The following is a 24,983-nucleotide window of genomic DNA, read 5'->3' on the forward strand; positions in this document are numbered from 1 at the left end:
ACTAAAATCAAAGTGATTGATTCGCATCAAATAAGGTAATGTACACTTCGCTGAAGTTATAATATTTCTCTTACGTACTCGTGTTATGTAACGTTATCCTATCGAAACTATATTTAAAATACAATCAATCAATCAATCAATCAATCAATCAATCAATCAATCAATCAATCAATCAATCAATCAATCAATCAATCAATCAATCAATCAATCAATCAATCAATCAATCAATCAATCAATCAATCAATCAATCAATCAATCAATCAATCAATCAATCAATCAATCAATCAATCAATCAATACTGATCTGCATTTAGGGCAGTCGCCCAGGTGGCAGATTCCCTATCTGTTGTTCTCCTAGCCTTTTCCTGAATGATTTCAAAGAAACTGGAATTTTTTTTAACATCTCCCTTGGTAAGTTATTCCAGTCCCTAACTCCCCTTCCTATAAATGAATATTTGTCCCAGCTTGTCCTCTTGAATTCCAACTTTATCTTCATATTGTATCTTTCCTACTTTTATAAACGCCACTCAAACTTATTCGTTTACTAATGCCATTCCACGCCATCTATCCGCTGACAGTTCGGAACATACCACTTAGTCGAACAGCTCTCCTGCATTGTTATTCGTTTTTAGTGTAAGCAAATGAAGAAGAAAGGTACCCCGTAGTTGGAGGTTTGATGTTTTAAACATCCTGATCTTTGTCTCTTTGAAAATATGTCATTCCTTTCTTCTGGAGTGAGTTTATCTGCATATCGTGTTTCTGCATTGTACTTCTCTGTTGTACACATGTCCCATAGCCGAAGTAACTTCATGTAGATACGTCATGGTCAAGAACCTCTTGAACAGCCTTGTGTACGTGAAACCTGACTAATACTTGGAGTGAGATAGCTGCTTAAATATGACCTTATTCCCAATAAATTATGATTAACATCTCAAATACTTTTATCAACCCTCACTATCCGATCATTGTTTTCAATTCGGCATTATTGGTGAAGAAGTGTTAGTTTCTGAACGGTATGTGCACGGAAATATCACATTTCCATTTCAGTTCTTTAGACTATATTACGTACCTTTGTTTGTTGCTGGAAGAACTACTATTGAGCTTATTGTGATTATCAAAGTGTAAAGTTTCATGGTGGTGAATCTGATTCATTCAGTACCATGTAGTGAATGGCAAGTGTGAACAATGCACTGTCACTCGTTTCGCATTTTTACTGCAAGATGTTCTGTTCTGATGCATCACTGACTCTTTCATTATATGTCACGGTGGAATGTCAAGGTATTCGCTTCATAAAGGCACATTCGCTGCTTTATGTTAGGCTAAGAAGACCTCATAATTATTCAGGATTCATTAACCATATAATCATATCTTGCATTATCACTTAACTATCTATACAGCGATATTCTTTGCTGGGAACTGCTACTTCAAGCAAGCGTGGAATTTTCAACATGCAGCCAAGGTAATAAATTATTGATTAGACAAAGAGAATAGATCGTAACGAATTTAATGTCGATTACATTTGACTTGAGTTCGAGATTAAATCTTAACTGAAATAGTTTTTATGAGGAACTTTCAATTACTGTACATTCACATAAATATATTGTTTACGAGTCAGTAATTTAACATGTATCCACAACATATTATTACATTTTCTATTCCTGACTGTTAAATTAGTGAAACGTTTGAAATTTGACTCACTTCTTAGTTTCATGGTTATTGTACTACACCTCACGATGTTACATTATATGGGTTATTAATAAACCCAAATAAGTGTTATTGTCATTTAGTAACGATTTCCATATTAACTACGAGGCGTGTAAAAATACCTCACAAAAAAGCTAAGTACCCTTCGTGAAATGTAGTTCGTATATTGAGGCCTCTGTCGTGTTCTCGTGGTAATTCCGATTTCTATCAATTTCATATTACTGAATCTCCTGTTCTTGACATATTCGTCGTGGCAGTTTTACAGCTACTTACGTCACACAATTCAGTGCTAATTTCCGATGAAAGAATGAAATGGCGTATGGCTTTTAGTGCCGGGAGTGTCCGAGGACAAGTTCGGCTCGCCGGGTGCAGGTCTTTTGATTAGACACCCGTAGGTGAACTGAGCGTCGTGATGAGGATGACATGATGATGAAGACGATACACACACCCAGTCCCGTTGCCAGAGAAATTAACGAATTAAGGTAAAAATTCCGACCCTGCCGGGAATCGAACCCGGAACCCCTGTAAAAAAAGGCCAGGACGCTAACCATTTAGCCATGGAGCCGGACAATTTCCGATGAATAGCGGGAATATTTTCAAGAAATTTTATTTATTAGAAGGTCAATAAACGTGTTTAACATTGCACTACTTACACTATGTGATGTCAGTTCTACCAATTGCTGATTATTTTATTTCACACTCTTATTTTTGTTGATTTATCCTCCACCGAGGCGTAAGGGTAGCATGCCTGCCTCTTACCCGGAGGCCCGAGGTTCCATTCTCGGCGAGGACAGGGATTTTACCTGGACCTGTGGTCTGGTTTGAGATCCACTCAGACGGTGAGATAGCAGCCCAGGACTAGAAAGCCAAGAATAACGGCCGAGAGGATTCGTCGCGCAGACCACACGACACCTCGTAATCTGCAGATCTTCGGAGTGAGCAGCGGTCTTATGTTAGGCCAAGGCCCTTCAGGGGCTGTAGTGCCATGGGGTTTGGTTGGTGGTGGTGGTGGTGGTGGTGGGGGGGGGAGTTCCACCGAAGCTTTACATCCGGACTATGGAACTAAGTGATGGGTTATTGCCCTGTCACCTTAAGATATTCGTTATTGTAACCATTTATTTTGGATACACATGTAATTAGAAATATTTACATTGGTAGAAAATGGAAAATATTTGTCTTGCTCGAACGTATCAATTGTGAGAGCACAATAAGCGCCATTGTCCAAAAGCGTACGGCTCCGTGACTAAATACTTCTACTACTTGCTTTATGTAGCACCGACACAGATAGGTCTTATGGCGACGATGGGATAGGAAAGGGCTAGGAGTGGGAAGGAAGCGGCCGTGGCCTTAATTAAGGTACAGCCTCAGTATTTGCCTCGTGAGAAAATGGGAAACCACCGAAAACCACGTTCAGGGCTGCCGACATTGGAGTTCGAAACCACTATCTCCGGGATGCAAGCTCACAGCTGCGCGCCCCTAACCGCATGGCCAACTCGCCTTGTAGGCTAAATGGTTAGTATGCCAGATTTTGGCCCAGGTGGTCCTGGGTTCGATCTCCGGTCCTGTAGAGGACTTGAAATTTCAATGAGCAATTCCGATAGCTCGAAATCCGGGCGCATGTGCCGTCTACATCATTAAATTCATTACAGCTCGGACCCCATCCGCACACACACGCAGCTTGCCTTTATGGCGTTTATTATTATTATTATTATTATTATTATTATTATTGTTATTATTGTTATTGTTACGGAGATATCCGTGGTAGTTAGAGGTGAAAGAAGGTGCGGGCTGGAATAGGTCTCAACTACAAAATTAAAGTTAATTTAAAACTTTAACAAAGGTTATATTTTCAAAACTTAACAGTGGTGACATAGAATTTGAAAACTTAACAAGTCAATAACAAGCCAAAATCAGGTACAAAGAAATTATAAGTGTTAGGGGATAATACAAGATCTGGGCTTCTAGCCCCACAATAACAATCCTTGAGCTATGAGCCCAACTTTACCAATGTACCCAGTTCACACAAAGGGGCAGAAGACCCCAATCATGCCAAGGAGCACTTGCTCCCAATTACTATGTTAAGCCTCCTAGAGGCACGTTTCATACACCAGAAAGAGCAGATGCGCTCTCAAAGTCTTCAAGCCTATTTAAGAGGCCATAAACTGACTTTACACTAACTGCCCTCAAGGCACACATACAGTGAAACAGGGGTATCTAATACCCAATCTACTGGGCCTTCGCAGGAAGGAAAACAAAACGGGTTAAGTAAATGGCCCAAAATACAAAATTGAATTGAGGCGATAATTTGCACTCCTACACCAAGTTTTTGTCTAAAACCTACGTGGCGCTAGGCCGATCATACAGGGGCTAACCCCAAGCTAGGGAGGTGACACGTATGAGAAAACTTTACTACATTAAAGAAGAACGGTTATGAAAACGCAGTCACCTCCTATTCAAAAATGAAGGGGAGTTCAAGAGGGTGAAGCACTCTCTATCCCCGCTTTACAGTAATTTATAGATTTTACATAGACAGAAAAGAATTTACATTTTTAAAAGGTAGGTTACATACTAAAGGTTTCGAACCCTCCCCGAGAGTTGAACTGCTGAGCTAGCAAGAAATGAAGATGTTAACAGGCCATTACCTTGTAGATAAACTGCTGCTTGAAGAAAGAGGCGCTTCCCGCCCCGTGGTACATATTCACACACTAAGAAAGATGTTACTGAAGTGGCACCGAGACAAGAAAATCAGCAGTTTTTATACCCTCGTGGAAGATTCGAGACCTTTCAGGAATGAGTAGACACACCCTTTCGCTTTTATTGGATAACAGCAAAAACTAATACACAGGACAAGGAAGAAACACCTTATTGGTGGAAAATTAATTACATAATTTCCTGATTGGTTACATTCAAAACGGGCGGAAAGAAAGGATTTATATTGCCAACCCACAAACCACAGAACAAAATTTAGTAAAAACAAAACTTAGGAATACAATATTTCTTCCGGAGAATACATTCCTTTACACCAGAGTGCGTTATCATAGTTTTGGGTAGAGACATCTGTTAGAGATTGTCCACACCTCTTAATCGTTGAAAAACCAAAGGCAAATAAAAAACACTCAGTGACATCTTCTGAATAACCGCTGAATTAGTTCAGTAGTTAAAGTTCCAAGTTTCTCCAGTAGAGAAGTTTCAATTGGCGCAATATTTGAATTAGCGGCGTGGAGGTGTACCGCCCGGTACAATTATTATTATTATTATTATTATTATTATCATCTTCTTCTCTTCTTCTTAATCTGTTTACCCTACTGGGTTGGCTTTTCCCTCGGACTCAGCGAGCGATCCCACCTCTGCCGCCTCAAGGGCAGTGTCTTGGAGCTTCAGACTTTGGGTCGGGGATACAACTGGGGAGAATGACCAGTACTTCGTCCAGGCAGCCTCACCCGCTATGCTGAATAGGGGCCTTGTGAAGGGATGGGAAGATTGGATGGGACAGGGAAGGAAGAGGGAAGGAAGCGGCCGTGGCCTTAAGTGAGGTACCATCCCGGCATTTACCTGGAGGAGAAGTCGGAAACCACGGAAAACCACGTCGAGGATGGCTGAGGTGGTAATCGAAGCCACCTCTGCTCAGTTGACCTCCCGAAGCTGAGTGGACCCCGTTCCAGCCCTCGTACCACATTTCAAATTTCGTGGCAGAGCCGGGAATCGAACCAGGACCTCCAGGGGTGGCAGCTAATCACGCTAACCACTACACAAAAAAGGCGGACTATTATTATTATTATTATTATTATTATTATTATTATTATTATTATTATTATTATTATTGTAAAGCTATTCTTCAAATACTTCTCCTTGTATCAGTTATCGTCTTTGACAGTTACGTTGCGGAAGAATTCAATAATTTTGTCCATTGTAACAAAATTATTTTACTTTATTTATTATTTATTTATTATTTATTCTTTTGACGACACCATTGATCATACACTGACTGACAGAGCAAATGCAACACCAAGAAGGAGTGGTTCGAAAGGGATGAAAGTTGGGGAAAAACAGAGACGGCACGGACGAATAATTGATGTTTATTTCAAACCGATATGCAGGTTACACAATGCGCACGGCATCGACTCAGTAGGATGTAGGACCACCGCGAGCGGCGATGCACGCAGAAACACGTCGAAGTACAGAGTCAATAAGAGTGCGGATGGTGTCCTGAGGGATGGTTCTCCATTCTCTGTCAACCATTTGCCACAGTTGGTCGTCCGTACGAGGCTGGGGCAGAGTTTGCAAACGGCGTCCAATGAGATCCCACACGTGTTCGATTGGTGAGAGATCCGGAGAGTACGCTGGCCACGGAAGCATCTGTACACCTCGTAGAGCCTGTTGGAAGATGCGAGCAGTGTGTGGGCGGGCATTATCCTGCTAAAACAGAGCATTGGGCAGCCCCTGAAGGTACGGGAGTGCCACCGGCCGCAGCACATGCTGCACGTAGCGGTGGGCATTTAACGTGCCTTGAATACGCACTAGAGGTGACATGGAATCATACGCAATAGCGCCCCAAACCATGATGCCGCGTTGTCTAGCGGTAGGGCGCTCCGCAGTTACTGCCGGATTTGGCCTTTCTCCACGCCGACGCCACACTCGTCTGCGGTGACTATCACTGACAGAACAGAAGCGTGACTCATCGGAGAACACGACGTTCCGCCATTCCCTCATCCAAGTCGCTCTAGCCCGGCACCATGCCAGGCGTGCACGTCTATGCTGTGGAGTCAATGGTAGTCTTCTGAGCGGGCGCCGGGAGTGCAGGCCTCCTTCAACCAATCGACGGGAAATTGTTCTGGTCGATATTGGAACAGCCAGGGTGTCTTGCACATGCTGAAGAATGGCGGTTGACGTGGCGTGCGGGGCTGCCACCGCTTGGCGGCGGATGCGCCGATCCTCGCGTGCTGACGTCACTCGGGCTCCGCCTGGACCCCTCGCACGTGCCACATGTCCCTGCGCCAACCATCTTCGCCACAGGCGCTGCACCGTGGACACATCCCTATTGGTATCGGCCGCGATTTGACGAAGCGACCAACCTGCCCTTCTCAGCCCAATCACCATACCCCTCGTAAAGTCGTCTGTCTGCTGGAAATGCCTCCGTTGACGGCGGCCTGGCATTCTTAGCTATACACGTGTCCTGTGGCACACGACAACACGTTCTACAATGACTGTCGGCTGAGAAATCACGGTACGAAGTGGCCATTCGCCAACGCCGTGTCCCATTTATCGTTCGCTACGTGCGCAGCACAGCGGCGCATTTCACATCATGAGCATACCTCAGTGACGTCAGTCTAGCCTGCAATTGGCATAAAGTTCTGACCACTCCTTCTTGGTGTTGCATTTGCTCTATCAGTCAGTGTATAACACAGTCTGAAAGAGAAAAACAAGGGAAGAAATGATGAATAATACGTGTTTTTTTAAACTGAGTTTTTTGACACAATGGGGGGTTGGGCATCTAATGCATGCATTGTCAATCAGTTTATCCTTAAAAATCAATTAAGCTTTAAGTTAGCGCAGATTTCTGAATTATCACATTCACACATAACAGCACAACCAACGTGTTATCTCAAATTCGAAAGACCATTCGAACATTCGCGATTCATTTACAAAGTGAACCTACTTTACATTCACATTGAAATATTTATAAATCTAAAAACTTGGACCTATTCGGTGTTAGGAACTGCTGTTTCAAGCAGTCGGGATTTGCTATCTTAACTATTGTAATCTGTGCATTCCATTTTTCGTTATAAGAAATTCTCTAGCGGTGAAGTTAGGGAGCCTGTCCCTAGCCTGCAATTAACCACATAAAAACATTTAACTTTACAACTTTCATCTTCAGGTATGAACCTAACAGTGTTGTATTACACTCTTCATTCATACTCTAAAGCGCACACTCTCACGTCCATAGAAAAATTTAAATAGTATACATTAGCTGACATTAAACTATTTAATCTAGCAACCTTTCATACATAAGCAAGCATAAGAATTATACACATTATATAACCTGCTAGATCTATATATACAAAAATCTCACAATGTACGGTACTGTCATTCACACGTTCAGCTGCACAGTGCAGTCAGTAGCTGAGTGGTTCAGACGGTTGAGGCATTGATCTGCTGACCACAACCTGACTCAGTCCAGAAAGAGCTCAAATACGAAAGCCTCGAGTCAGTAGATGTACTTGCACGTAAATGAACTCTTGCTGGACAAAATTCTGGCACCTCGGCGTCTCCGAAATCCATCAGAAAGTTGTTAGTTGGTCATCAAAAACCAATAACATTATTATTAACGAGCAGATAGTTTAGGTAAGATCTTTTGAATATAGATGGGACATTGTCCCTGACACTGACTGGAAAGGAATTTCTAAGCCACAAACCAGTCACAATTAAGAGTGTTTATAACTAGATTAATGGTGAAGAATAATAGCAAGGGTGAAGCCAGCGTGATTTTCGGAATTATGAAAGGAGGGAACAATCTGATGTACATACATAAATACATACAGTCATGCATATATACATACATAGGCTCGTACACACATGCATTGATACATACATATTCATTATCGACTGTGATGCTTCTTAGCGTTCAGTCTGCAAACCTCAGAATTTACTTAACGCCTGTACATTTCCCTATTTGTAACTAGTTCAGTGGCATCGATCTACATTAAATGTGGATTTTCTTAACTTTAAATAACTAGAAACTGAGTTTAATCAAGGTCTCTAGGTCTCCCTCTACTTCTCGCCATGACCAAGTCCATTATTTTCTAGGTAATCCTTAATTTGCCTCACATAACCTCATCACCGAAGGCGGTTATTTGTATAGCTTCATCAATTGACATTTTTCATAATTCATCTTTTATCTCCATTTCGAGTGCCTTTCTGTCATTGTTCCCATCTGATTGTAACACAGACTATTCTCACTAATTGCATGCCTGTTACTTCTAACTTATGAATAAGATACCATCAGTCCACCCAGCTTTTAGCCCCGTAAAACAAAGTTGGTCTGTAAACAGACCGGTGTAAATATAGTTTCGTCCAGAACATGACATCTTTCTTGTAGAATACTGTACATCGCAACTGCGAGCTCACTGCTTTAGCTTTGCTGAACCTTGATTCAATCACCCTTACTAACTATCGAGGGGAATACATATCTTAAATACTTAAAATGACCTACCTATACCAGTTTTGTATTCCCAACCTGATATTCAAATCTCTTTTGATTCTTCCCCACTGATATCACTTTAGTCTTGGGGGGATAATTTTTACGCATTACTCATTGTAGCTATTTTCGGATTCCTAGATATGATAGCCTGTTTTCAGAACAGTCTCGTCATAGGCCAAACTGCTTGCTACTTTTCCACCCAGCTTAACCCCTTCCTGGCACATTATACCTTTCAGTAGATGACCCGTATAAACTGTAAACAACAATGGTGAAAGGTCGCATAGTCTAGGCCCTGCATGTATCTTAAACCAAAAGCTCATTCTACCAACACATCTAACGGAATTCTAATAGTCTTAATACATTTCTTTGAGTGCCATTCTACGCTTAATTCCGGAAACCCCCAGTACGGCTATCACCTTCTCCCTCGGAACTCTGGCATATACCATCTTTTGATCCACGAAACATAAATATAACTCTCTAGTCTTCTCGTAGCATTTTTCACTTACCTGGCGCATTTTGAAAACCTAATCCTGACAGTCCCTCTGTGGCATGAAACCATGCCGGTTTTCATCCACATTACTCTCAACCACTGATCGCACCATCCCTTCCAAAATGCCAGTGAACGTCTTGCCTGGTATACTGATCAATAAGATACCTTGATAGTTGTTGCAGTCCTTCCTGTTCCCCTGCTTATGGATAATGCGTACAGCTACTGCTTTCGTCCAATTATAAGTTACCTTGCTAACGTTACTTTTTACTTTTATTATTCTATGAAGCCAGACAAAAAATATACCCACGATATCCCCTGCCTGTCGATAGAGGGTACATTTTGTTTTAACAACCATTTTATTTCGTTGCACCTCATACCATTAGGGGCGGATGACCGGGCTCTTGTCCCCATTTAAACAGCAATCATCATCATCACCATCATCATCATCATCATATCATCATCGTCATCCCTGTCTTCCCACTATACTTCAACATTTCAGGTCTAATATCATTTAGTCTTGCTGCCTTATGACAATGGAGTCTATTTACCATCGTTTCCATTTCCACAAGCATTAGTTCACGAAGTAAACAGAAAGATCCACTTTTACATACATACATATATTATCATTAAAGACTGTTATGCCTCTCAGCGTTCAGTCCGTGAATTTACTAAACGTCGCCCACAATCCTCTATTTGAAGCTAGTACTGTGGCCTCATTTAGTTTTATACCTCTTATCTTTAAATCGTTAGAAACTGAGTCTAACCATCGTCATCTTGGTCTACCTCTACTTCTCTTACCCTCCATAACAGAGTCCATCATTCTCCTAGGTAACCTATCCTCCTCAATCATCCTCACATGACCCCACCACCGAAGCCAGTTTATGCGTACAGCTTCACCCGTCGAGTTCATTCCTAAACTAGCCTTTCACTCCTAATTCCGAGTACCCTCCTACCATTGTTCCCATCTGTTTGTACCAGCAATCATTCTCGCTACTTTAACGTCTGTTACTTCTATCTTATGAATAAGATATCCTTAGTCCACCCAGCTTTCGCTCCCGTAAAGCAAAGTTGGTCTGAAAACAGACCGATGTAAAGATAGTTTCGTCCAGAAGGTGACTTCCTTCTTACAGAATACTGTTGATCGCAACTGCGAGCTCACTGCATTAGCTTTACTACACCTTGATTCAATCTCACTTACTATATCACCATCCTGGGAGAACACACAACCTAAATACTTGAAATTATCGACCTGTTCTAGCTTTGTATCAACAATCTGATATTCAATTCTGTTGAATTTCTTACCCACGACATCAATTTAGTCATTGAAAGGCTAATTTTCATACCATACTCATTGCACCAATTTTCAAGTTCCAAGATATTAGACTGCAGGCTTTCAGGACAATCTGCAATTAAGACCAAGTCGTCAGCATAGGCCAGATTGCTTACTACATTTCCACCTAACTGAATCCCTCCTTGCCATTTTATGCCTTCCAGCAGATGATCCATGTAAACTGCGAACAGCAAAGGTGAAAGATTGCAGCCTTGTCTAACCCCCGCAAGTACCCTGAACCAAGAACACATTCTACAATCAATTCTCACTGAAGCCCAATTGTCAACATAAAGCCTTTGATTGATTCGAATAATTTACCTTTAATTCCATAGTCCCCCAGTAAGGCGAACATCTTTCCCTCGGTACCCTGTCATATGCTTTCTCTAGATCTACGAAACATAAACACAACTGCCTATTCCTCTCGTAACATTTTTCAATTATCTGGCGCATGCTGAAAATTTGAAGCTGACAGCCCCTCTGTGGTCTGATATCACACTGGTTTTCATCCAACTTCCTCTCAACTACTGATCGCACCCTCCCTTCCAAGATGCCAGTGAATACCTTGCCTGGTAGACTGATCAATGAGATACCTCGATAGTTGTTGTAATTCTTCCTGTTTCCTTGCTTATGGATAGGTGCAATTACTGTTTTTGTCCAATCTGAAGGAACCTTACCAACACTCCATGCTAATCTTACTACTCTATGAAGCCATTTCATCCCTGCCTTCCCACTGTACTTCGCCATTTCAGGTCTAATTTCATCTATTCCTGCTGCTTAATGACAATGGAGTTTGTTTACCATCCTTTCCACTTCTTCAACAACAGCCCCTCTGTGGTCTGAAATCACACTGGTTTTCATCCAACTTCCTCTCAACTACTGATTGCACCCTCCCTTCCAAGATGCCAGTGAATACCTTGCCTGGTAGACTGTACACCAACATTATTTCCCTCCTCCCCATGAACTTGGCTGTTCGCAACACCACCAGGAAGATTTCCTTTTACGTTGAGAAGCTGTTCAAAATATTCCCTCCACCTCTCCAGTGATTCCCTGGGATCTATTATGAGTTTACCTGAATTACTGAAAACACTGTTCATTTCCTTTTTCCTTCCCTTCCTAAGATTCTTTATTACTGTTCAAGAAGGTTTCCCTGCTGCTTGACCTAGCCTTTCCAGGTTATTACCAAAATATACCCACGACTTCTTTTTGTACTCAACAACTATTTGTTTCACTCTGTTTCTTTCATCTGCGTACAGATCCCTGCCTACCTCGGGCCTTGTTTGGAGCCATTTCTGATAAGCCTTCTTTTTACGTCTACAAGCTGCTCTCACTTCATCATTCCACCAAAATGTTCGCCTTTTCCCATCTTTACACACAGTCGTTCCTAGGCATTCCCTTGCTGTTTCTACTACAGGATCCCTGTATGCCACCCATTCTCTTTCTATATCATAAACCTGCTTACTGTCTACTGTTCGAAACTTCTCACTAATCATATTCATGTACTTCTGTCTAATTTCCTTGTCCTGGAGATTTTCTACCCTTATTCGTTTGCGGACAGATTTCACTTTCTCTACCCTAGGCCTAGAGATACTTAGTTCACTACAGATCAGATAGTGGTCTGTATCATCGAAAAATCCCCGCAAAACTCGTACATTCCTAACAGATTTCCTGAATTCGAAGTCGGTGAAGATATAGTATATTATGGATCTGGTACACCTAGCTTCCCACGTTTACGTCAAGAATATTTTAAATACTCTCCTTCATCCTGTTAAGCGATTCCCTTGTGTCTGTTAAGTGTTCACCTGATTTTGCCAAATCAGTATTCATTTATATTTCCCTACCTTGTCAATATGCTCTTTCAATGTCCAGAAAGTTTTACCTGCAGCTTGATCTAGCTGTTCTAGGTTATTACTAAAATCTTCGGGTGACATCTTGAATTCTACAGTTATTTATGTTGCTCTGTTTATTTCACCTACATTTTAAGCCCTACCTGCACCATTGCTTGTTCGGAGCCATTTCGGATACGCATTCCATTTATTTTTACAAGCTCCCCTCACTCCATCATTCCACAAAGATATTTGCGTTTTTCTTATTCTTACACACAGTTGTTCTTAGGCTTTTTGCTGTTTTTGCTGCAGCCTCCCTCTTTCTATATACTGAACCTGCTTATTGTCTATTGTTAAACTTTTCAGCAACCTCTTCCGTTTACTTCTGTCTCATTTTCTCGTTCTGGTGATTTTCTACCCTTTTTCGTCTGTAGACAGATTTCACTGATTGTATATTATATCTACAGATACATAGTTCACTACAAGTCAGATAGTGATGTACAGAATGAACCGAAATTCGCGCACTCGGGCGTCGCAGCGCGACTCTTCACGTGCCAGCAATAAAAAAATCTCCCAAAAACGTTCGTCCTGCGAGCATATCAGGAAGAAAAAAGACGTTGAAGAGTGGCAATCTGGCAACACTGTAACCCCATGTAAGGTAACTACAGTTGGCGCAGTGGGTAGAGTTTTGGGTTAGCATGCAGGAGGTCGAGGGGTCGATCCTGGGTTGAGGCGTATGTTTTTTATTTCGTAAATGTAGTCCAGATGGTATGGTATCGGGCATCTTAATCGTCAACAGCGAATAAATTCGCGCCCACGACGTGGAAAGGGGGTCTTTCAAAGATGAGCAATGAAAACGATTGTTCGTCCATTTCTAGGATCGTAGTATGTGGTGTAGTGGTTAGTGTGATTAGCTGCCACCCTCGGAGGCCCGGGTTCGATTCCCGACTCTGTCACGAAATTTGAAAAGTTGAACGAGGGCTGGAACGGAGTCCACTCAGCCTCGGGAGTTCAGCTGAGTAGAGGTGGGTTTGATTCCCACCTCAGCTATCCTGGAAGTGGTTTTCCGTGGTTTCCCACTTCTCCTCCAGGTAAATGCTGGCATGACACCTAACTTAAGAACACGGCCGCTTCCTTCCCTCTTCCTTGTCTATCCCTTCCAATCTTCCCATTCCCCCGCAAGGCCCCTGTTCAGCATAGCAGTTGAGGCCACCTGAGCGAGGTAATGGTCATCCCCCCAGTTGTATCCCCCGACCCAGAGTCTGAAGCTCCACGACACTGCCCTTGAGGCGATGGAGGTGGGATCCCTCGCTGAGTCCGAGGGAAAAAACCGACAGTTGCTATCCTCGCCGCTAGATGGGGCTCTATTCATTCCATTCCTGACCCGGCTGAATGACCGGAAACAGGCTGTGGATTTTCATTTTTATTTCACTTGACAGTAACGAGTAATATCCACATCAAAGTTCAAGTTAAGTTATCCCATCTGTAGTGTATAGGGAACTGCTATATTTATACGTAGGGTGACCAGATGTCCTGCTATTCGCAGGGTACTTCTTGTATTCAGCATCATATCATGCGGCCCGCGAAGAGTATAATTTATTTTATAAATATCCTGCTTTTCAAAAATATCCTCGAAAATACTGCGGAATAATTTTGAATTGTGAATCGTTTTATCTCTTTCACACAATGAAGCACCTGTAATTATTTATGATTCAAACGAATAGAAGGGAACGAGATATAATGCACATTTAATTTAATTTAATTTAATTTAAGATGGGTAAAGCTGAAAACACTCCCGATTTCGTGAAGAATTTTATAACAAAGTCTCTTAGTAGGAAAGTGCTCAATTTATTGTTCACAGTACTGCAGCAGAGTATTTAAAGGTATTTGACGTTTATTATTAATACAAATATTTATTAAAATGCGAATGCAGTTTATTTCGAATAGTATATGATGAATTATGTATCCCCACCTAGTAAAACCATACGCACCGGGCGAGTTGGCCATGAGCTTAGGGGCGCGCAGCTGTGAGCTCGCATCCGGGGAATAGTGGGTTCGAATCCCACTGTCGGCAGTCCTGAAGATGGTCTTCCGTGGTTTCCCATCTTCACACCAGGCGAATGCTGGGGCTGTACATTCATTAAGGCCACGGCTGCTTCGTTCCCATTCCTAGGCCTTTCCTGTCCCATCGTCGCCATAATACCTATCTGTGTCGGTGCGACGTAAAGGAAATAGCAGGAAAAAAAAAAAAATACGGCTTAACAGTTCTGAGCAGTGCGATCTAGCAGTGCAATCTCAAACAAGGCCGAGCCGCATCTCAGAGCAGCTCTTTCACGGCTTTAAATAAAACGTAGGCATCGGTACTGGTGGTACTGGTGATGACCACGTAGTTATCGTTTAAGCTATCATTGAAGTAAATACCAGATAAACAACTGAATCTGTCACCTGGATGACAGTTTAAAATGCAAATGATTGATTGATTGATTGATTGATTTATCGATTGATTGATTGATTGATTGATTGATTGATTGATTGATTGATTGATTGATTGATTGATTGATTGATTGATTGATTGATTGATTGATTGATTGATTGATTGATTGATTGATTGATTGATTGATTGATTGATTGATTGATTGATTGATTGACAGGAATATTGAGCTCGAAGTCAGTGAAGCGGCTCGGAATGAGTTCAGTGTCTAGCAAGCTAATTTAAATATCTATCGCAAGTCAAATAAACTGGGAGACGACAGCGGTTCAGCAAAGAAGGATGTGGTGAGTTACCGGGGAAGGCAGGAGAGAGAGTCAGAGCGAGATAGAGTATATCCGCAACAATCGAGTGTTGCCGACTTTGAGGTCACTATAGTGTCAGTGTAGTACGAGTAGGCTTACGGGATTTCATTTATCTGTATAGCGCAGTGCATGCTGTCATCAGGGGTTTCGGACCAGAATCACGACGTCCACCTTCATAAAAATTGTACGTATTAGTAAAATAGACTTGTAGAGCGTGAAATTCTGTTCGGGTTGTGATAACTTCAGTTACAACGTGCTTTGCGTGCTTTTACAGTAGAACTTTCAGTATTTCTATATTGTATACTCGAGGTTATTCCTAGTCATCACCTAACGTTTCAAAAGAACTCAGCTGATTTTAGCCAATTTATTCGAATAGGCTACTATCGTTTATTATACTGCAAAATTAATATGACGATTAAATTTAGGATATGGTACTTCATCATTTACCCAAGTTTAACTGAAATCTACATGGTCAAAGCCAAATAGTTTGTCGTAATCTTCCAACAAGCCCGTTGAGGGTTAATATCCATATTTTAAAACTTCTGATGTTACTGTCAATAATTAGTTACCTTGCGAAGAAAATGGTCTCTTCCGATCTACCATTTCTCCTAGTACTTATTAATAAAGTCTATTTTTATTACTTCACTTGTGATCATAATGCATACATAAAGATTTCTATTCAAAAATACAAAACAGAGTCCGAATACTTGATCAGATATTGTAGATGTTCACAAATAACTTTAGATGGCATTGTATCATATTTAAGTAGCATTCATTTATTATTCCTTACAGCAACGTTCTAAAAACACACACTCAAGCAATAGTGGAAATAACTTGCTAATAGTTATTCTTCAGATTAGTTTATTCGTGATGAAACTTCTGATAGGAATGGATCCATTTGTAGAATGCATCACTTGTATGGGATAACTTGTGAAGAGCCTCTTCTAGTGATTCACTGAAACAAAAAGAATTGTTATAAACAAAAAATAGGCACATAATTCAATCGTCTCCAGAACTGTTTCTCATGTCGTTTTGAAAGGAAGGAAAGCACACAGACAATTTGAACGTGAAATGAGGGAATGGTGAATGAATAAATTAACCTCTTCACCACCTGCTACTAAAAGACAGCATACAAGGATATGATCTGTTAGGGAAGTGTAAAACTTCATGTTTCGAAATGCTAGACGTCGGGCTTTCACCAGTAGATCACCAGATCAAATCCCTTGTTTCTGCCAGTGAAGCCTGCACTGAATAATAATAATGTTATTTATTTTACGCCGCACTAACTACTTTTACGGTTTCGGAGAAGCCGAGGAGCCGAGATTTAGTTCCGCAGGAATTCTTTTCCGTGCCAGTAAATATATCGACACGAGGCTGACGTATTTGAGCACCGTCAAATACCACCGGACTGAGCCAGGATCGAAACTGCCATATTGGGATCAGAAGGCCAGCATCTCAATTGTCTGAGCCCGTCAGCCCGTCAAAGCTTGTGGTGAATAAGACAGGAGTGGAACACGCTTCCTCTAAAATCTCCCCTTTTCTATATAACTCTGTTAATAGTAGCTTCCCTCATATATTTCCATAGTCAGTGAGGAGTAAATGTGCAATAGTCTCACTCGTTACATAGCCGGCCTCTTTAGTCCCGAAGAGAAACGCATCTCCAAATTAATGGATTGGAGTCTACAACATATGGTTTCAACTTTAATTAGTACATTTTTAATTGATTGGGAAAACTGATGAATATATAGCCAACGACAAGTCAAGAGTGAACCAAGACAAATAAAATAACTATCGAGTAGTAGCAGAATCTGTGAAATATTCTACACAGGAAGTGAAAAGAACTTACTGTTTGAGTCATCGCGCTAAGAATAGGAGGTATTGGAGCATTGTATCAGGAAAGATTGTTTACCGCTATAAATGTCTTGAATCATTCTTCTTCCTTCTGGTACATGATACGATGAAACTAAAAAACACAGAAGATTTTAAAGTTTGTTTGCAAATTTCGAATTTCTTCTTGTCCAGTTACTTGGTGTTTTAATGTTATGTTGTTCACCCCATATCACTGAACTGAACGTGGTAACAACTACATTTGCCATCATAAGTTGATAAAATACCAATCTTGGACTAGAAGTCTCAGCACATCACCAAGGTGGCTAGCGAAGTGTCGAGGTGCCGACACTAAAGTGCTTTATTTTCAAAGAATTTTATTGGCATCAAATGTGAACAACAGCATTGTATTTAAGATCCAATTATCTTCTGAACCTGAAATAATTACATTCACTAGTTTTTGGCAAAATAGGAATAGGAGAGCTGTAGATACATCCTTGTAAAAACACTAAATTGTTTGTCTACTCTACTCTCAGGAGATTATTTTAGCGATATAACACACTTTCAAAGAGAATTCAAATTTTAGCGACATTTGGCAAATCTCCTACTTTTTGCGATTATATAAACAGTTTTTTGTACTTATACTCATATTATGTTAATACATCCGGTTACAGAAGATGTGAAGAGTTTGGAGCCCATTATAATGTGTTAGGGAATCAACCGCCACAATGATGTGCGTTCTATTATCGCTAGAAGCCTTTGTAGACAACGTCTCGAAGTCTACGAGGAAGATGGATGCCTCTCCGAGGACGGATCAACAGGTCGAGCTGACATCATAATGATCGAACAAATTAAAAGAGCAGCTACGGTGATCGATCTGACTGTGAGATTTCAGGATAACTAACAACAACACAAAAAGTCATCTGTAATGATAAAAACCGGGCGAGTTGGCCGTGCGGTTAGGAGCGTGCAACCGTGAGCTTGCATCCGGGAGATAGTGGGTTCGAGCCCCACTGTCGGCGACATTGAAGATGGTTCCGTCGTTTCCCATTTTCACACCAGGAAAATGCTGGGGCTGTACCTTAATTAAGACCACGGCCGCTTCCTTCCCATTCCTAGGCATTTTCTGTCCCATCGTCGCCATAAGACCTATCTGTGTCGGTGCGACGTAAGGCAAATAGCTAATAGTAATGATAAGAAGACCATCTACAAAAGATATTGTGGACACCTTCAAAGAAAATGAAAAAAATGGAAAATGGTTGGTCTTATGATACGCACCATTGAGACTACTTCTAAATAAACTCTAGACTTCTAGAGGAAGATTAAAGCATCTGAATCTACCATCCAGGCTATAGCATACTCAGTGCTAAAATATTCGCTGTCAGTTAACGGACATCAGCTGTATTCCACAACATGACTGTGAAAGTGCTCAGAACTTTCAATAAAGTAAAGGAAAGTAATCCATCTTATAGCCATACCATATATAACAATATAACCTGCTTGCTAGGAAAATAGCAGTAAAACATAGCACAATAATATACAATTGTCATAAATATTGTTCTGTGTGAAGTGATCAAAAGGACGCTCGGTTAAATCAAAATAAGAACACAGTCAAGTCTGTGTTGGCTCTATGAATTCCTGTTTAGTCTTAAATTACACCTTCTGTTTTAATGCGTGTGAGTGACAGTGAAACTTCTACAAAATAAATTTCCCATCAGCTTCTTTGAATCCCTAAGTTGAATTCATCAACATGGGGTATTCGTGGCACAACGTATTTAACGATATACCGTACTCAAGGTACAGATTATACATTGACTATTTGAAGGCTACAAGAATTTCCCGCTTGAGAGAATGACCGCGGTATAATGATTTCTATCCTGGCGATGTCCTTATTGCTTGGCTTGGGTTAATGGGAGGAGGGGAATAAATGTAGCTTTATGCTGCTCTCAATGTTACCTTTCTTTATGCTTTATCTACTGCTGTTTCGGTGGAAACACTTCGATTTGACGTACTTGCTTGGTGTGCAAATACTACAACACTATATGAATTTTCGTTATTTCGTCTTCACCAATTATCAAAATATACTTACATTTCGTTTAGACGACTAATTTATCGATAAACCCACGGAGATGCTATTGAAATTTAGAAGAAGTCAAGATGCAACGTAAATGATGGAACATCACCCCCTCAATTTATGAGAATCATGTGACGCCAATACGAATTGCTTCTGCATTCGTTTTTAAATTATGATGAAATAATTGATTTGCCGTTAAATGAAACTTGCATTATAGTTCTGCTGTCCCTGTTGATTTGGGCTGTCGACATCGTGAACAGCATATAACGTGACTGGTCAGCGTATATTATGTACGGATGTCAATATAGAGTATTATAAACTCCTGATTTTGTGGAAATGTGTATTGTCAGAATATGCACAAATATATACAAACTCCGATCACTTGAAAAGACAGTTCGATCAGCGATGCCCATGAGATGCTGTTGAAGGTGAACAATTTGTTGTACATGGCGACTCTTAAATCTATGCTAAGGCCGTCGAAATAAGCACAGGGAAGTTCTTGACCCATAGGAGTGAAACGGCTCGTAACCACTATGGAAGTCTCTGGCCTGTTTCTCTTTCTTCTTTACTGATGTTAACAAGTTGCTGAAAACATATGTACATCTCGTATTTAGCTGATTCTTATTTTTCTCTCTTTTTGGTACTGGTTTAACGTGGCTCTAACACATCAAAGAAGATTTTCGGCGGCCCAAAGGTGGGAAAGAGCTAGGATTCAAGATGGTGGCCATGGTGTCAGTAAAGCTTTTTTTCTATTTGCCTTACGTCGCAACCGACACATATATGTCTTATGGCGACGATAGGATAGGAAAGGCCTAGGAATAGGAAGGAAGCGACCGTGGCTTTAATTGAGGTACACCCCCAGCATTTGTATAGTGTGAAAATGGGAAACCAAGGAAAACCATTTTCAAGGCTGCCGACAGTGGTGTTCGAACCCACTATCTCCCGATTACTGGATACTGGACACACTTAAGCGACTGCAGCTATCAAGCTCCGTACAGTAAAGTTAGAGCCCGATCATTTGCCTGGTGTGAGAATAGAAGACTACAGTAAATCATTCAGGACAGTCGACGGTGTAATTCGAATCCACCACCGACCGAATGCAAGATCACTAGAAGATGATGCGAACCACGAAACCAACGTCCCGATCAAATATTTAGTTCTCATTTGTGCCTATCATACCTTCAGTAACATAAGCCGCTCTATTAAGTTGTTTCATTGTGTAAGGCAAAAAATAAAATGTAACATTTTTGCAGACTTTGCTTACGCCCCGTGTCTCAGTGATGTAAAAGATATACCGATTGGTTCACCAGCCCCTTATTTTTTTCGGAGGTAAGTAACCCAATTAACGTCGGAAAACACTAGTGCCTGCTCCTTTATGGCCTTAGTACAATTATACCGTTTACATAATGCTCGCGAATATGGTAGAAACCATTAGTTGCAGTGTTATTTCAATTATTTAAACTATAATGAATGTGTAAAACTATCACATCTGCCAATAACACTATCTTGCGTTGGACAGGAAGTGTCTATAGGGATTGCAACGTGCTAATTTTGCACTACGGTCGACGGTAGCTAACGTGGCTAAATAAATGCAACACTGCTGTTTGGTGGTAGGTTCTATTCACAGGGTCGTACACCATTTTTTCGATTAACGCCGTTCACAGTGACGGTAATTTGGCCACATATCATCCTTTTCCAAAGAGTAAATTTGTATTTGGTCCTGAAAATGGCCGTTTTTATCGGATTTTAGTAGCCAGGTTGGACTACGACATGATGATCTGTAGGCAGGAAGTAGGGTACACTGCATATTCAATTGTTCGAAATATTGACCACCGTGCTTTATGCAGATTTCAGCACATTTTAAAGACATTCTTGCACGTTGTAACATGTCAGGTGTAACAGCTTGGCATGCCTCGATGATCATTTGCCGAAGGTGACTAGGATCATAAGGCTCCTATGCATACACTATCTGCTTTAAGTGAACCCGCAGGAAGAAGTCAAGTAGCGTCAGATCGAGTGATCTGGTGGACCAGTGAACGGGTTTGGATTTGAAGTATTAAGATGCTTCCGGAGGACTACTGATCCGTAGCCCCGTCTTGTTGAAACCACATTCGTAATCACTCGCGTAGTGCTACGTTCTCCAGCAACTGTCCTGTCTTACCCACCTGGGATTCTCCGCACTAGTGATTATTGTGCCGATTCACGACGCTATTGTTGTGCAATGGTGCTTCGTTTGAAAACAGGGTGCATTATTGGTCACCATTGACTTACTGTAGCATCGAAATCACGTCCGTGGAGCGCTGGTGTAATTGCAGACGGTATGGGTGAAATTTATTGTTATGCATTATACGCATGACTGATCACCGGCTGATGTTAGTCCGAATACTGATACAGGCGTTATCCTGGACAGCGTCCAAAACAGCCTCTTCATTTGGGTCAGACGTTATAGGAGCATCTCTATTGGAAGGTAATCACACTAACCACTACACCACAGAGGCGGACCTTCATGGAAATATATCATGAGGAAATGAATAAGTGCTGTGATGTGACTCGTAACTCAGGATTATTATTTGTGTGCGTTGGACTCGAGAGGTTGTTGATTCGAATCCCACGCTAGCCGTCCTTAAAATGCTTTTCCTCGGTTTCCAATTTTTACCACCCTAGCCTAATGTCACTCTGCACGGAAATGGTCTTGGCGGTTTTGTGGAATCAGTCTTCCTTTTTAATTGTACTAAAGAAATTGCAACTTGGTAGCATCTAGCTGCAGTTTATTGTGTTGTGTGTAACACAGCACACCTGTAAAATATACTTGCCCTTGTCGTTTACCGCACCAGACCTGCGCCGAATTACTTCAAAATAATTACAGAAATGAAAATTGATATAATAATTACGTAGAAATAAAAAGGGTAGGACAGGTCACAGTTCCGTGATGATGATGAAAGTTAGCACTGTTCTGTAAATAAAATAGTCATTGACAAACTTGAAATTACAGGCAGCACAAAATCTGGAACCTTCTGTGACTTTGAGGTTCAACCGTGTTTAACGTCACTTAATCACAGTTCAAAGAAAAGAAATAAATCAAGTCCCTCGGACACAGCTTTTCGTAATGTTCGTAATGAATACGATGAAGTGAATGCGATGTTTTTTAGCACACACAAACTTTGAAATGCATTAAGGTTTCTACAAAGACATTTTTAATTGATCACAGTACAGAAACCAAGTTTTCGTAGAGGAACAGTTTATGAATTGTAACACGCAGTCTTGTGAAAAGAAAAATTGTTCTACTAAGAATCAGTCTTTATGAAGTAAATTATACAGTATCCCGAGAAGAAATGTAGGCACAGTCTTTACGAAGTAAATTAAACACAATCTTTCAAAAGGGTCTATGTGACAGCAATTAATGTACAGTCTCTGTAACAAGAAATTCACAAGTCAAAAGAAATGTTGATCAGCTAAACCGATTCTATCACTTGTATTACTATTGAACAAGTCTTCTGAGGCAACTTATTTCCTTCACGCGAAATGTAAGTCCTACGAATATACGTTCGACACTTAGACACACGAACCGTCTCGCGTACCTTCCATCATCGGCCCTCAGCTCGACAGAATAACAGTCTATAATACCACAGCTGGCCCGCACGGCGTGGGAGCTGGGACACGACGAAACACTGAATTCAACGGAGCCAGTGGGCTCCTTTTATACCCACAGGTCGGCTGGACAGGCTGAAAATATGAGATTATTTAATCTTCCATACCTCGGCCATCCTTCCTCCGATTTGCTTGAAATTTTGCACAGTGAAATTCGTTATTTAGGCGTACAAGATGACGTGCTTCAAATTACGATCGGACATCCCGTTCTGTATATAGTGACATCGAAGGAATGGAACATTCGATCGTGACGTCACTCGGACTTGGCTAGTACCCTGCAGCGAGCGATCACCTACCTGCGCTGTCACACATGACGCCTGCGCTCTCGGCGTTCGTTTCAAATCTTCACAGACGCGTGTTAGCACGTTTTCCACAAGAAATACATGGACAGCGAATACTGACAGGGCATTTCCGTTTCAATACATTGGTTAGAAAATGATACTTTCTTGATATGTACTGCACCTGAGATAGTATTGTTCACAAATTGTACAGGAAATTTTACTTTGTTCTCACATTTATTCAACAACAATGTGCCGTACCAATAAGAAGTAGTTTTGACAACCACTCACCTCAGTTTCGAACAAGCTCTCCTTTCGCGATGTTAATAATAGACTTATCAGTTGTACGCTTGATATTTTTCAAACTTTATTTGATCATATTTTGATTTAATTTTGTTCGTATATTTTTTCTGTTTTAAACGAATAAATGATTGTAACCGACAATTCGCTATCGGTTACAGAGTATTGTTCTGTAGTTACTATAAAGTGAAACCAATTACAGTTAAATAAGAACATCTAAGTGGTTCATGGTTGACAGTTCTGTAGCTTAGCCGTTAAACCACGAATGCAATCAAATACAACCTATTAAACATTTTTTAAATAATCTTATACCTTCTATTAATCCCTTTGTTTATATAACTTGACGATATATTACATTACTTCTACCAGCTGTAATTACATTTATTTTAACTTATTAATATGTTTAACACTGTATTTTAAGGGCCCAAAATGTTATTCTGCCAGGCGTGCGTGGTTAAGCGAGCAGCAGTGCTATCTTATGGAGGCTAATATCTGTTACCCATTTGGAAAGTCCTTTCCCTTCCCATCGTTTCGCTGAGGTAGTTATTTTTGTGTTAGTGTCTCCGGTGGAATATATTTCTGGAACAGCATACTGTGGTAGAACAGGATAGATAATCACGTAAATCTGCACAGATAAAAAAATTGGGAAGCATATTTTTGAACGTATGACATACTCCACAAACAATACCTTACAATACCAATATTACCAACTAAACCATTTTTTCATATAAAAGGACATACACAGATCCTCGTTCATTTCCAGAACACAAACAGAAATGTCCAAACAGGGGCGAAAACAAACTGATAACAGACATCCAGCGTGGATTTTTATCACATTTGGAGAGTTTCTGTATGGTATATTGTGCCGTTTCCATGTGTAACATGCGCCACAGCGCGACTGAAAACAGCGAGCACGAGGTCCGGAAACATGGCGCTGGAACAGTCTAGGTGAGAACACAACTACATATGTTGAATACGCGAAGAAGTGATCGTGAAGAGAGAGACTTTGCTTTCATCTTTGAGCAGAAAGTAGTGTAAATACATGTAAATAATGTTAAAATTAAGTTAAATGTAAAATGTAAAATGTACAAAATAAGACGAAACCAAAGATCGTACATACAAGGGTAATGTTATGCAATGTAAAACATCGATAGTTGTTAATAAGGACGGTGGCGACACCTACGTATCGATATGTGTAAGTAGGTACTTAAGATAAACTTCCACATCTAGTGTGTAATTCTGTTATTCCATGTCTTGTTTTAAAACGAAAAGACGGAATACAAAGCCTGGTCTTTTTGTTCATTGTTGGTGTTGATGTAATGGTAGTGTGTGAAATTGATACACGGAAGCTTAAGAAAAGTTGTTGCTAAATGAGCATATTACTAGTCTATGTAAATTGAATGTGAAAAGAAGTTATTAGATGATTTGTACACAGTAAATGAGTGCAAATAGTGTGAAACAACAACGAAATACTTAGAGTCGTACAAGGCAAAGCCATTACAAGGAAAGCAACGCGATA

Source organism: Anabrus simplex, chromosome 1, assembly GCF_040414725.1.
Source record: "Anabrus simplex isolate iqAnaSimp1 chromosome 1, ASM4041472v1, whole genome shotgun sequence".
Taxonomy (NCBI): domain Eukaryota; kingdom Metazoa; phylum Arthropoda; class Insecta; order Orthoptera; family Tettigoniidae; genus Anabrus; species Anabrus simplex.